This window comes from Loxodonta africana, chromosome 3 (assembly GCF_030014295.1).
Source record: "Loxodonta africana isolate mLoxAfr1 chromosome 3, mLoxAfr1.hap2, whole genome shotgun sequence".
NCBI classification, from domain to species: domain Eukaryota; kingdom Metazoa; phylum Chordata; class Mammalia; order Proboscidea; family Elephantidae; genus Loxodonta; species Loxodonta africana.
Window position 1 is genome coordinate 137,069,100 of NC_087344.1, and position 14,055 is coordinate 137,083,154.

The 14,055-nt window shown below is 41.0% G+C and overlaps 1 protein-coding gene across 1 annotated transcript in view; it reads right to left on the reverse strand.

The window, feature by feature from the left end:
• Nucleotides 1–13,400, reverse strand: part of SNX7 (sorting nexin 7) — a 124,450-nt gene extending 111,050 nt beyond the window's left edge. Inside the window, exon 1 of the mRNA XM_003418432.3 lies at nt 13,258–13,400. The gene's annotated coding sequence lies outside the window, so the exon portion shown is untranslated. The remainder of the gene's footprint in view (nt 1–13,257) is intronic.
• Between the last annotated feature and the right edge of the window lie 655 nt (nt 13,401–14,055).

The window sequence follows — 14,055 nt, forward strand, 5'->3', positions numbered from 1 at the left end:
GCAGTCATGAGGTGGTTTGTATTATAGCATAAACTAGTAAAGGCTAACAGAGATAACATTTGATTTTCAATTATACTACAAAATATATACATTATACATATGAAGTCCTGGTGGCACAGTGGTTAAAAGCCATGGCTGCTAACCAAAAGGTCGGTAGTTGGAATCCACCAGCCACTCCTTGGAAATGCTACAGTGTAGTTCTACTCTGTCCTATAGGGTCACTATGAGTCAGAATCAGCTCGACAGCAACAGGTTTGGTTTTTTTTTGATTATAGATATGTATGTACGTATATACATACGGCACTGGGTTTTTGGGTATGTATGTATATAACCTTAGACTTTTTTTCCCCAGTTTTGAAGATTCATATACCAAGAGTATGCCATTCATTTTTGGCCACACATAATAAGGTTTTCACTTGAATTCGAAACAGAATTTTTATTCTTAATATTTCATTTTAAATGACTAAGTCCTCTGTGTTCCATTTTAAAATAAAAACTTTCTTATATAAAAAAAAAGTGATTAAAAAATAATACAATTACAACAAAAATGAACCTTGAAAACATTACACTAAATGAAAGAAACCAGGAACAAAAGGCCACATATTGTATGGTTCCATTTTCATGAAATGTCCTGAAAAGGCAAATCTGTAGAGACAGAAAGGAATAGATTAGTGGCTGCCTACAGCTGGGAGGGGCAACTGGGATTAACTGTAATTAGACATAGGGACCTTATTAGGGTGATGAAAATGTTCTAAATATGGATTATGGTGATAAATTGAGTACAATTTAATAAATTTGCTAAAAAAAAAAAAACAAATTTTAAACCCCAAATGGGTGAATTTCCTGGTATGCATATTACACCTCAATAAAGTTGGCTAAAAGCAAGAAAAAAAAAAGCATGTTGTATAAAAGCATTTCTGGAAGTCAAAACAACAATAATGATGAAATCCTTTCAGTTTCAACTCTAAAAGCTCTTGGTTTAACTTTCTGCTGTTTTGTCATAAATGTGCTCTGCTGATTTTTTTACGTCAGTATTTGCCTAATGGCTATGATTGCCTGACTATATCCTTTATCATTCATCCTACAGGTAGCACTGTGTTATCCAGCACGATGGATACAAACATGTCAGAGTTAATCAAACACTGTTTAAAACAGACATCTTTTAAGCACATACTTTTCACTTGTTTATTGAAAAAAATTTTTTTTTTCTCTTGAGAAAACTTAAAATATCTGTTTAAAGTAACTGTAATGTCTGTTTTAACTTTTAGTCTTACATCCTCTTTGGGAAGTGCAGGATATACCTAAACTAACACATAGAATAAATTGTAAACACTCTAAGAGTACCGCACCCCACGTGTATGTCAGTTTCTCTTACTGTGGGGGCTATTCAAATTTACCCAGCAACCACAAAGGCAAAAGATGAAGAAACTGAAGATTTTTACCAACTTCTGCTGTCTGAAATTGATCAAACATGCAATCAGGATACACTGATAATTACTGGTGATTGGAATGCGAAAGTCAGAAATAAAGAAGGATTGGTAGTTGGGAAGAACGACCCTGGTAACAGAAACAATGCTGGAGATTGCATGACTGAATTTTGCAAGACCAACAACTTCTTCATGGCAAATACCTTTTTTCACCAACATAAACGGGGACTATACACATGGACTTCACCAGATGGAATACACAGGAACCAAATTGACTACATCTGTGGAAAGATATGATGGAAAAGCTCAATATCATCAGTCAGAAACAAGGCCAGGGACTCACTGCAGATCAGATCATCAATTACTCATATGTAAGTTCAAGTTGAGACTGAAAAAAATTAGAACAAGTCCATGACAGCCAAAGTATGACCTTTAGTATATCCTACCTGAAGTTAGAGGCCATCTCAAGAATAGGTTTGACGCACTGAACACTAATGACTGAAGCCAGATGAGTTCTGGAATGACATCAAGGACATATACATGAAAAAAGCAAGAGGCCATTAAAAAGACAGGAGAGAAAGACAAGATGTCAGAAGAGACTCTGAAACTTGCTCTTGAACATTAAGTAGCTAAAGCAAAAGGAAAAAATATGAAATAAAAGAGCTGAACAGAAGATTTCAAAGGGAAGCTCGAGAAGACAAAGTATTAAGATGACATGTGCAAAGACCTGGAGATAGAAAACCAAAAGGGAAGAACAAGCTCAGCATTTCTCCAGCTGAAAAAAATGAAGAAAAAAATTCAAGCCTCAAGCTGCAATACTGAATGATTCTACAGGGAAATATATTAAATGACACAGGAAGCATCAAAAGAAGATGGAAAGAATACACAGAGTCGCTATAGCGTAAAAAATTGGTCAACGTTCAACCATTTTAGGAGGTAACATATGATCAGGAACCCATAATACTGAAGGAAGAAGTCCGAACTGCACGGAAGGCATTGGGGGAAAACAAGGCTCTAGGAATTGACAGAACACCAATTAGATGTTTCAATAATCGGATGCAGCATGCTTACTCGTCTATACCAAGAAATCTGGAAGACAGCTACCTGGCCAACCAACTGGAAAAGATCCATATTTATGCCTATTCCCAAGAAAGGTGATCCATCTGAATGCAGAAATTATGGAACAATTTCATTAATATCACATGCAAGCAAAATTTTCCTGAAGATCATTTGAAAGCAGCTGCAGCAGTACCTCAACAGGGAAATGCCAGAAATTCAAGCTGGATTTAGAAGAGGACATGGAATCAGGGGTATCGTTGCTGATGTCAGATGGGTCCTGGCTGAAATCACAGAATACCAGAAAGATGTTTGTTTACCTGTGTTTTACTGGCTACACAAAGGTATTTGATTCTGTGGATCCTAACAAATCATGGATAATGTTTCAGAGAGTGGGAATTTTGGAACACTTAATTGTGCTTATGAGGAATCTGTACATGGATCAAGAGGTAGTCTTTCGAACAGAACAAGGGGATACTGCGTGGTTTAAAGTCAGGAAAGGTGTGCATCAGGGCTATATCCTTTCACCATACCTCTTCAACCTGAGAGCAAATAATCCGAGAAACTGTACTATACGAAGAAAGGGGCATCGGGATTAGAGGAGACTCATTAACAACCTACATTATGCACATGACACAACCTTGCTTGCTGAAACTGAAGAGGACTTGAAGCACTTACTGTTGAAGATCAAAGGCCACAACCTTCAGTATGGATTACTCCTCAACATAAAGAAAGCAAAAATCCTCACAACTGGACCAATAAGCAACATCATGATAAACAGAGAAAAGACTGAGGTTGTAAAGGATTTCATTTTATTTGGACCCACAATCAACAGCCATGGAAGCAGCAGTCAAGAAATCAAAAAGATGCACTGCATTGGACAAATCAGCTGCAAAAGACCTCTTTAAGGTGTTTAAAAGCAAAGATGTCACCTTGAGGACTAAGGTGTGCCTGACCCAAGCTGTGGTGTTTTCAACTGCCTCACATGCATGTGAAACCTGGACAATGAAAAAGTAAGACTGAAGAAAAATTGACGCCTTTGAATTGTGGTGTTGGAGAAGAATATTGACTATACCATGGACTGCCAGAACGAACAAGTCTGTCCTGGAAGAAGTACAGCCAGAGTGATCCTTGGAAGTGAGGATGGTGAGACTATGTCTCATATATTTTGGACATGTTATCAGGAGGGATCAGTCCCTGGAGAAGGACATTATGCTTGGTAAGGTAGAAACTCAGTAAAAAAGAGGAAGACCGTCAATGAAATGGACTGACAGTGTGGCTGCAACAATGGGCTCAAGCATAACAACAGTTGTGAGGATGGCGCAGGACCGGGCAGTGTTTCATTCTGTTGTGTAGGGTCACTATGAGTTGGAACCAACTCGACAGCACTTACCAACAACAACAAGAGCACTGCCACTTGTGAAACTGTAGCAGGCCATCAGTTTAGAGTTGTGCTACGGCATCCTATCTGGAATCCCAGGAACGCAAAAATGAAACTCCATCTTTAAACTCAAAGGAAACAAATATGCTTTTAAGAGTATATAAATTCAAGTACAGAATTTTTAAACAATATTTTCCCAAATCATTTGCAGTAATTTCCCCCACTGCCCCTGACCAATAAGTAAGTAAGTATTATCGCTACATAAAACTGAACCTCTCTTGTAGGTTCCTATGGATTTTTCTTTTGGCTATACAACAACCGATCGTTTTCCAAATATAGTATTGAGTAAAGAGCCCTGGTGGTACAATGGTTAAGAACTTGGCTGCTAACCAAAAGGTTAGCAGTTCAAATCCACCAGCTGCTCCTTGGAAACCCTATGGGAGAGTTCTACTCTGTCCTATACGGTTTTTATGAGTTGGAATCAACTAGACAGTCACAGGCTTGGGTTTTGTTTATAGTTCCCTCTAGTGCTTGTCCCTTTTTGCACCTGCCTTTCTAACCTTGTGATCTCTGTAAGCTACCTAGTATTCATCACATTCCTTTCTTGCCAGAGTTGGTTTCCACTGCTTACAACCAAATTCCCTAAGACAGGTCCTATTAACCTGTAAGAATTCATTTTCCAATTAAAAGAAGATTCTTAAATGCTTCCCTTGGGTGTTTGATACTCTGTGTTTATTTCTTCTAATGCAATTTAAATAGGAGATATAGTGTAGAATTGAGGCTCAACATATCTGCATCATGCAGCAATAACATTTACTTACCATTGATTAAAAATGAATTTGTCTTAATTCTGTTTGGTTTAGTATCTGAAAGACCAATACAATACAAACTGAATTTATTAAAATTCAGATCACTGGCAAATTATCATGCTAATTGTGTCTATACCTATGGAAAAAGCCACAGGCCATGTCACTCCTTAATGTATTTATTACATAAATATTCAGAGTTCCTATGCTCTCTATCTTCAAAGAGTTTAATCTACTCCCAGTGCCGTCGAGCTGATTCCAACTCATAGCGACCCTATACGACAGAGCAGAACTGCCCCATAGAGTTTCCAAGGAGCACCTGGCGGATTCGAACTGCCGACCCTTTGGTTAGCAGCCATAGCACTTAACCACTACGCCACCAGGGTTTCCTTTAATCTACTAGAGGTAGACAATCATCAGGTTTTAGAGAAGAGAAATAAGTGCCTATTTATTCTGCAGAATGTATTCAGTATTACAAGACTCAAAACACTATTAAGGGGAGCACAGAGTGGGGTGCTGGGCAGCTCTTGGGGAAGAGATACCTTCTCACAGAGCCACAAACATGAGAAAAGATTTTGTTTTGCTGATTCAGAACTAATTACACAGAAGTAGAGAAATACAGAGTCAGCTCAGGTAATAGCAAGTAGACTAACCTAGATCACTGCTTCTCTATGGGTGCTTTTCAAATTGCAAGGTATATACGAATCACCAGGGAATTCTGTTAAAATACAGATTCATTGGGTCTGAAGTGGGGTGTGCGACTCTACATTTCTAAGAAGCTCCCAGGTGACACTGATGCAAGTGGCTCATGGAACACACTGAACAGTAAGGTTCTAGAGGGGAGAAAGTGGTGAAGAAGAAGGCAGGAGAGCCAGGATACAGGCAGCTTGGTCACCAAGGACCTTCAACGGTAAAATGTGATGGTCTAATCACAACTTGGTGCTCTGGAAACATTAATTTGCTTGGAGCTGGTAGGACTGACGGAAGACGGGAAGAACAAAGATCTAATGAGACTACTGTAATGGTTCCCAGAGGCAACCACATAACTACTCTGTGTCAGTGGGAATGGAAAGAAGACACTGATTCCAGAGACATGGAGAAGGTAAGAGTGATGGGGACTTTTCAAATATATAGATGGAAATGGAAAGAGAGTGAGAGGGATAAGTAGAAGGCAATATTAAGTATTTCATCCTGGATAACCATGACAAATTCTGACATCATTTGCAGAGAACTAAATGGAAAAGAAACAGGTTTGGGAAGAGAAATATAAAAAAAAGGAATAAAAGAAGACAGCTCAGTCTGGGAATTGAGTTGGAGAGGTAAATAAGACCATCTAATAAAAAAAAAAAATTTTTTTTTCTTTTTTTAATTAAAACTGTACAGTGCTCTTACAGTTAAAGTTTACTAAGTTAAAACTTCTTAATAGTGGAAAGGCAAAAGTTCAACTGTCACACCCTCTTTACTTCTGGGACAATTAGTCATTCAGCTTGCAACAGAACACTTTTAGTGACAGTACTCACAAATGTACTGGGTAGTCCCTTTCATTCAGGACCTGCAATTAAAGCGCTATTCCTTAAGCTGACTTAAAACTTGTCTCCAGGTATTTTTGACCCAGTGGTCCTAGTTTTGCCCTTCACAATCACATAAATTTAATCCACCTAGACCACAGCAACTTCACAAAGAGTTGTTAAAAGAACTAACATAACACCCAAGTCTTTACCAAATAAATCCACTTTTATTTATTTTTCTTGCTTCCCCAACCATTCTTCACAGGCCATGATTGCCAGAATGTATTATCATATCATCAGTGAAACTCCTTTGATTATTCTCCTTCATGGATATGTGGCAAGGCTGTTGCTACTTCAGTCCTCCCCCACCCACCCACCTCCTGTGCCAACGAAAGACAGTGCTAATAGAAGCAAGCTCTTCTACAAAAACCAGACAAGATTTCAGGCACCAAATGAACACAGCATTCCAAAGAATCAATAATGAGGCACTGGCATCAGTGGATGAGATAATATCCTTTTGCCATTTTCAGAGAGAGTACGGAATGCAATGGCAAAAATGATATGGAGAATTCAGATTACAGTACAACTAATACTCCATATGACCTTGAAAATATAGTGTCTGTTAAGCTTCAATACTATGTTAATTGTGTAATCTTTCAGTCAACCGAAAACCTCTAGGAATACTTGTACATAAAATACTCGTATACCAGGTGTCACAGATTGAATTGTGTCCCCCCAAAATATGTGTCAACTTGACTAGGCTATGATTGCCAGTATTGTGCGATTGTCCACCATTGTGTCATCTGATATGATTTTCCGGTGTTATAAATCCTACCCCTACGATGTGAATGAGGCAGGATTAGAGGCAGTTACCTTAATGAGGCAGGACTCAATCTACAGGATTAGGTTGTATTTTGAGTCAATCTCTTTTCAGATATAAAAGAGAGAATCAGTAGAGAGGAGCAGGACCTTCTATCACCAAGAAAGCAGAGCTGGGAGTGAAGTGTGTCCTTTGGGCCTGGAGTCCCTGTGCTGAAATGCTCCTAGACCATGGGAAGATTGATGACAAGGACTTTCCCCCAGAACCAACAGAAAGAGAATGCTTTCCCCTGGAGCTGGTGCCCTGAATTCAGATTTATAGGCTTCTAGACTATAAGAGAATAAATTTCTTTTTGTTAAAGCCATCCACTTGTGGTATTTCTGTTGTGGCAGCACTACATAACTAAGCCACCAGGTCTCTCCAAATTTATTCTGAAGTTTTCTTATTTTAATTTTATTGTTGACCACATACACAAACTTATAAAGAAGAACCTGAGGATTTTTCTTCTTCTTTCCACTTGACTTACCTACTCTTCCTCCCCCAGGAAAGGAAACTTTTATATAAAAGAGTACTTAAACATAGAAGAAGGAGCCCCTAGGTAGCATATTTATGCACTCAGCTACTAACCAAATAAAACCAAAGCCAAACGCAGTGCCTTCGAGTCGATTCTGACTCATAGCGACCCTATAGGACAGAGTAGAACTGCCCCAAAGAGTTTCCAAGGAGCGCCTGGTGAATTCGAACTGCCTACCCTTTGGTTAGCAGCCGTAGCACTTAACCACTACATCACCAGGGTTTCTAACCAAAAGGCTGTTGGTTCAAGTCAGCCCAGAGGCACCTCAGAAGACAGGCCTGGCAATCTACTTCTGAATGATCACAGTCACTGAAAAACTATGGAGGACAGTGCTACTCTGACACACATGGAGTCACAGTGAATCAGAATCAACTCCACAGCAACTGGGTAACATAGAAGAGCGCTATTATGGTACAGAGTAGAGCTTGCAGTGGGAAGAATATAAATAGGCCTAGATTAGCCCTACTTTCCTTTGTTTTCTTTCTTTCTTTTAAATTACCAAAATGGTAAGAACCCATTGAGCCAGTATCAGGGTGCAGGCCTTGTGGAAAGGGGAATATGTGGCCTATCTGCATTCCTGCATGCTAGATTTTAAGTTGGGTAATTGAGAATAAATACAGATGCACACGTGTGCACACGCACACCCACACATATGTACATAGTAGCTAATGGCTTTTTGCTACTACAAGTCTCTGAACCAAACCAAAAAACCTGTTGCCGTTGAGTCGATTCCGACTCATAGCGACCCTATAGGGCAGGGTAGAAGAGCCCTACACAGTTTCCAAGGAGCGCCTGGTGGATTTGAACCGCTGACCTTTTGGTTAGCAACCATAGCTCTTAACCACTATGCTACCGGGGTTTCCACAAGTCTCTGAGTGCCTCAATATTCCCTGTTCCTGACTCTACCCACACTTCTATAAATAGTCCTGCCTTAGACTCTCTTCATGTAAACCATTGAAGAATTCTGAGTCTTATAAAGGCCGTGACTGCTACAGACACAGAACAGAAACTAAATAGTGACTATTCAGAGAATGACTCTGAAAAATTAATATGACCTCCAAAGTCTTCCCCCATGTATCTGATAAAATTGTTAAACAGTACATTATGTCTCTTCCACACTATGTTGAATTTCCACATTGGCAGCAATCCGATAGACATAGGAGCTGGATGTCTAAAGAACTATAATCTATTATTCATTCAGCAATAATCTTTTCCACAAAAATGAGTGATTCTTTCAAAAGCCTTGCTCAGATAAACAGTTTCTTTGTTATACTTCTGATCTACCATTAAGACAATCACAGTGTTCCATCATTCTTAAAAAACATGCTACCTTGTATTGATCATCTCCCCTTTTTTAAAAAGTGTTTATAAACAAAATATTAAATAATTCACTATATGATTTTGCTGGAGACTGAAATTAAGGCTATTGATCAGTAACTTCCATAAATTCCTTTTTGCCCATTAATTTAAATAATAAAAAAAAAAAAAGAATTTATCTACTTCTGGTTTGGGGGCATTACTTGGGTGGTGCAAACAGTTAATGTGTTCTGCTGATAAATGAAGGGCTGGAGGTTCAAATCCTCCCAGAGGAGCCTTGGAAGAATGGTCAGGCAATCTACTTCCCAAAAATCAGCCATTGAAAACCCTGGGGAGCACAGTTCTACTTTGATATGCTTAGGGTTACTGAAGGTCAGAATCGACTCAATAGCAACTGAGTTGGGTTTGCGGGGGGAGGTTTGTTAGTTTTGGGGCACTACTCCTACATTCCATGATTTCTCAAAGATCACTAGCGGTGGTACGAATGATTATATCTGCAAGGTGCTTGATTACCTTAGATGATATATGTCTCACTTTATGGTCCTAAATACCCTGAAGAGGCCAATAGTGAGAGATATTTACTGACTGCCGGATAAGCATCTCAATGCTTTATTGTGATCTAGTCACACACCTCTGGGGCCCTGGCAGTGCAGTGGTTAGGCCTTAGGCTATTAACCAAAAGGTTAGCAGTTCCAACCCACCAGCCACTCCTTGGAATTCTATGGGGCAGTTCTATTCTGTCTTAAAGGGTCAGAATCAAGTGGACGGCAATGGGTTTGGGTTTTTTGGTTTAGTCACGTATGCTATGTTTCTTCTACACATTACAGTATATAGTAAAAATAAAGGCAATTTATTTTATTTTTAAAATACTATTCTCCCCCCAAAAGGAGGTTTTTTTTTTTTTTTCTTTAGACGTAGAGAAACTGGCCCTAGACAAAGTTTACTTACCAAGCTATATTATCCTGGCCTAGTTGTCCTAACACTGTTCTTAACAAGGATCTTTTCTTTTGCTTTTCGTACCACTAGTTTTGCCCTTTTACCTTCCAACATTCATGAATACCTATTCTTTTAAGCCAACTCAAGAGAACATCTTCTGTATTCTCAGTGGTGTCTTGAGATGTGGCATCATTTTTCTCCTCAGTGGATTATTTGAAAACTCAGAACAATACTTTGTTTTACTTTCCATCCCTATTGTTTATATTATCATTTAGAGTTTCTGTAATATCTGCCCACCTAGACTGCAGGGTTGTTATAGCAAAAAACAAATTTCATATTTCTTTCTTTCCAAAGAGCACCCAGCACAGTGCCTTACACAAAATTATTGAACATGTTATTTGCACGTACTTGTAGGAAGAAAAGGAATAATTTGTCTGAGTTCCTACTCTAAAATGTTGATCATCAAGAGGGGCAATAGGTACACACACACAAATAATATTGAGAATAAGGGGGCTACGAATGTGAATGTAAACTGAACACACAAGTAGTGAATCTCAAAGTTCTAAAGGGTGGCAACTGTACAATTCGTAACTGTTAGATACCATCCTAGGTAGGCTGGGCAATGGTACTGTACAACTGTACAATCCATAACTCTTAGATACCATCCTAGGTAGGCTGGGCAACGGTACTGTACAACTGTACAATCCATAACTGTTAGATACCATCCTAGGTAGGCTGGGCAATGGTACTGTATGACTGTACAATTCATAACTGTTAGATACTATCCTAGGTAGGCTGGGCTATGGTACTGTACGACTGTACAATTCATAACTGTTAGATACCATTCTAGGTAGGCTGGGCAATAGTACGGTACAACTGTACAATTCATAATTGTTAGATACCATCCCAGGTAGGCTGGGCAATGGTACTATACAACTGTACAATTCGTAACTGTTAGATACCATCCTAGGTAGGCTGGGCAATGGTACTGTACAACCGTACAATTCGTAACTGTTAGATCCTAGGTAGGCTGGGCAATGGTACTGTACAACTGTACAATTCGTATCTGTTAGATACCATCCTAGGTAGGCTGGGCAATGGTACTGTACCACTGTACAATTCATAATTGTTAGCTACCATCCTAGGTAGGCTGGACAATGGTGTTGTTCTACAGAGGAACAGGCTAGAAAGGGAGTAGTACCAAGAGTAGGGCAAATGCAGGGACTTCCTTAAATTTGGCTGTTGAACTATGGTAAATGGTAAAAAAAAAATTCGACTTAAGGAAATGTAAGCAGGCAGCTAAATTTAAAAAATTTCCAAATGTTCTTTCCAGACTTCAACCATTATTATATCTTTACCCTAATGCATGTGGTCAGTTTCTACAGAAGAGGTTCTTAACATTTTTCGCAGTATCTAACACATGTACTTAACACAACACTAATAAGCAGGGTGGATCCCAGTTGTATGAGCCTAAAGCTTACATAATTTGAAATGTATCCTTTTAAAAAGGTACAAAATTACAAATAAAAAATTAGGCTGAAAAGCCAATATTTACTTAGAATGAAAAAAAGACATTTCAACAAATGATTGGAGCCATGGAGATCCAGATTTCTGTCTTCTGAGATAGGTTTAGGCAACTGACCAGAAAGGCTTACTAAGAAATGCTTTTTACTACAACCTCTTATTCCCTTCCCACCTAAAACATCTACAACTCCCAGCAGCTCCCAATACTCCCACAAGCCTAAGCAAATGAACAGCTCTAAAGCTTAAATTTCATTGGCTTCACCTTAGATCTGAAAACAGGGGCTCATTAAAACAGTGATACCTATGAGGAGGCTGGGGCTTAGGGAAAGAGAAACCATATGACAACTTTAAAACAGTCCCACATGGTTCTAATACACAGTTTCTACCTCAGGCCCCCTTCCCATATTGGAAGTTTCATAAGGCATAGCCATACACTAATAATGATGGTGCAGTGGTTAAGAGTTCAGCTGCTAACCAAAAGGTGAGCAGTTCGAATCCATCAGGCACTCCTTGGAAACCCTACAGGGCAGTTCTATCCTGTCCTATAGAGTCCCCATGAGTCAGAATCCACTCAACTGGCAACGTCTTTTTTTTTTTTTTCTTAATAGTATTTAGGAGATGTAAAGAAGAAAGGAGTACAGTAAATAGTCAGCCGACTGTCTTTGATCTGAACATGAAGTATACTAATATATGGAATAGAAAAAGGCAATATTAACTTTTTATAACTGAACATAAAATAACTCCATTATTTTATAATTTCAATAACTTGAGAAGTCCAATAACCTTATCAAGAACACAAAACTGATATAACTGGTCCTACTGTTTCATTTAACCCTAAGAAAAAAATGAGTTTTACGTATTCCTCTTTGGGGTCAAGGTATGCATGTTCGCTATCTAACTTCAGTCAGTTCATTCTCCCAGAATAAAGTAGGGGTTTAAGTAGGTTACTTTATCTAACACCCCAAGTGTTAGGTAACTATTGCCCAGGCATCATAGTAATTAATACAATGTATTGATCTCAAGTGTATACTAGCAGTAACTTGAGAAATTAGAATGACATTCAACCGCCCCATAAGAAAGGTATTTTTTCCAAAACCTTTAGGAAACTTAAATCACCAGTCTACATACACCAAAAGTCTAAAACACACACCCCACGAGCCAATCCCTCCCTAACTCTAACACAAGCTAAGGTGACTTTCGGTCCTAGGTTTCCTGGACATGGGGAAAATGAAAGCTGTTGTCTGTAAACTGGGTGAACGTCTGAGAAATCCTTAGCTCCGCAGTGGAGAAGCTTCCTTTTGGACACACTGAACCGTTTTCTAGTGTTGAGAGAATTCTCTCACACTTAATTCCTACTGAACGTGGAGACTCTTCTCTGGTTTTACTCAAGTCTCAAATTCACAACTAGCCGCTCTAAATCGAGAGCAATTTCCCTAAACTCGGGTTATTTTTCTCCCTAAATTCAGGGCTGGCTGGCCGCGCCCAGAAAGAAAGGGAAAAAAAGAACTGGCAGGGGAGGGCACGGCGTCGAGTCACCCGCTCCCGAGCTCCGGCACTATCCTGAGGACGTGTCCCCGTCAGAGAAGAAAGAGAAAGTGGGGGGGGGGGGCAAACACTACAACTTTGTAGGTGGCACTAAGCCACGGCTAGTCGAGCCGAAGGTCAAAGTGCGGAGGAGGGAGCGGCTGAGATTCAGGGCCCTACCCGGACGCAGCCCCGGGTGCGGCGACAGCTCCAGGCAGGGTCAAGCATCCCGAGGAGACCCCACCCACCTCCGCTCCGAGCCTCAGCTGTTAAGTGTCTTCTCCAAAATTGGGGGCTTTTTGGAAAGCATTACTCGGGCACCGTGGAGGCAACTCTCAGAGTTGACGTGGGAACTTTGCCGGGACGCGCCGCCGCCGCCCTCACCTTACTGAACACCTCCAGGTCGTCCTCGTCCTCGTCCAGATCCAGCACCTCCCCCTGCAGCAGGGTGGAGGAGCCACTGCTGCCCGAGACTGGGGCGCCGCTCCCCGGGCTCTCCGCGCCGGCGCCCCCAGCCGGGAGGCCGGAGGAGCGCGGCTGAGATGCCCGGCGCTCGCCCTCCATCCCGAGAGTGCGCGCCGGGCTGGCCGCCGCCGCCAGCCCAGCTCCCCCGAGCGTGCCCATTGGCTCCCTCGCATCCAGCGCCTCCCGGGCCGGCCCCGCTCCAGCCCCTCGCCCGCTGCGCAGACGCGGAACTGCTGGGACCAGCTCCCCGCCCGGGAAGGGCTGCCGCGGGGCCCGGGGGCATCCCTACCTGGCCTGAGGCCTGCTGGAGACCAAGGAGTGGTCGGACTCCCGCTAGGGTGGGGAAAGGGACGGTAGTGTCCTGGAGGAAAGGTGGGGCTTGAAGGTAGGAGGCGGGCGTTCTCGCGCCGACCTGGCACTGAGGCCGCAAGAGAGGCTTTCCGCCGTGGACGAGGTCTGGGAAGAAGCGAAGGGGAGAACCGTCAACTTTAGGGGATCCACAGCCGCCCTGGAGGCAGCTGACCCATCCCGCAAAGAGGAAAAATCAATACTGTATTTTCATGATTGCTTCCTTTGGTTGTGATTTTCGAGTCGGTCTTTATTAAGACTAATGCAAAAATATGACACATGAAAACCTCTGTTTTATAATTGATTGTTGACCCAGTGACCGGACTGTGGTCATTTCACTGTCAGTCCAGGGAAATTGATATTTAAGAG